This window comes from Solanum dulcamara, chromosome 2 (genome assembly GCF_947179165.1).
Source record: "Solanum dulcamara chromosome 2, daSolDulc1.2, whole genome shotgun sequence".
NCBI classification, from domain to species: domain Eukaryota; kingdom Viridiplantae; phylum Streptophyta; class Magnoliopsida; order Solanales; family Solanaceae; genus Solanum; species Solanum dulcamara.
Window position 1 is genome coordinate 30858993 of NC_077238.1, and position 1670 is coordinate 30860662.

Consider the following 1670-nt stretch of genomic DNA (forward strand, 5'->3'; position numbering starts at 1 on the left):
TGTATATATAGACATCAAGTTAAGTGAGGAAGTATAGGAAAAAAAAGAATAGGGGTCCAATAATGACAATATCGTTATGATATTTTGGATAACCTACCGAGAGATACGGGGATAGGTTGAGCCGAACTATAGGGATGGAATTAATACTAGGGACAAAGTAAGATATGACCACGGTTGGACCAAAGATATACCCCGACACCGATCGTAGAACAAGAGAGGAAACAGCAGGGTAACACATGAGACCTAGCAAAATGACACTAGGATATTTCTCAAGTTAAGTTGAGCACATTCTCACATTCTCGTAAAGTTAAAAGAAGACACGAGATAACAAATCTAAAGTGTTACCATCCGGGGTAAGAAAAGTGTAAAATGGGTTAAGTAAGACGGGTAGAACTAGCTGATTACTATAGGATGGGGAGATCATATGCCAAACTTCTTCTAGATTATGCCGGCTAATGACAGACATAACTCAAAGCAGCTATAAAGGTCACTATATGAACGAACTTTAGCGCTACTCAGTAGACAACCCTAATGAATGGGTGCATATAAAAAGGGTTAATATAGTAGGGGACTAGGGATGTGGTCATAGTGGACCTAAATATCTACCCCTATATCGGTTGCAACATAATAAAGGAAAGGGAAAGGCGAAACATGAGGACTAGCGAGACCACGCTAAGGTAAATCTTGGGCTAAGTTGAGTGCCCCACACATTATTGCAAGGATTATATGAAATGCGACACAAAGACTTCCCAGGGAGGTTACCCATCCCAATATTACTCTCGCTCAAGCACGCTTAACTTCAAAATTCTAATGGAATTTAGTGCATTAGTGCTAGTATGATCGCGCGAGATGGAAGGATCTGAACTAGCGATGGAGAAACGACATGGGATTATGTACCTAGGGTACTATAAGTTATGTTGAGGGAATTGTAAAAAGGGCTTAAGGGAAACCAGCAGGATTAGCTAATTACTAAGTAATGGCGCACTTGAATGCCATAGTTCTTCAACATAGTACCGGTTAATGATAGGCAAACCACAAAATGTCCATATGGGCCAGTGGGCAAGGGAATTTCGACACCACTTGGCAGCCAACTCTAAGGATTGAAAAGCAAAACACAAAGATAGAGTGCCAGTTAGAGTTCTTAAAAGAGTCGAGAGGGACTATATGAGGCTAAGGATTCCTAAATGATCAACGTCATTATGCACCTATTCTTGGGACAAGCAAGCTCCAAATGTGAGTTTGATGTGTATAGTAGAATGAACCAGGAAATGGAAGGACTACATCTATCTCCTACAAGTTGCATCAGAACAATTGTACACCCGACGGATATATATATATAAGCGTCAGGCTAAGTGAGAACTACATGATAAAAGGAATAGGATCTTAATAATGACAAGACAATTATGATATTTTGGATACCCCACCAAAAGCTATGAAGATAGGATAAGCCAAGTTGTTAGGATGAAATTAGTACCACGGGCAAGGTAAGGCGTGGTCACGGTTGGACCAAAGGTCTACCCCGATACTGATTATAGGATGAAGGGGAAAATGATAAGGTAATACATGAGACCTAGAGAGACAACGCTAAGGTAATCTTGGGCTAAGTCGAGTGCCTCGCACATTATTGCAATGATTGCAATGTAACGCGACATGAAGACTTCCCAGGGAGT

At 40.8% G+C, this 1670-nt stretch overlaps 1 pseudogene; it reads right to left on the reverse strand.

The window, feature by feature from the left end:
- Positions 1-728: 728 nt before the first annotated feature.
- LOC129881214 (5S ribosomal RNA) lies at positions 729-848 on the reverse strand (annotated as a pseudogene).
- Positions 849-1670: the final 822 nt, after the last annotated feature.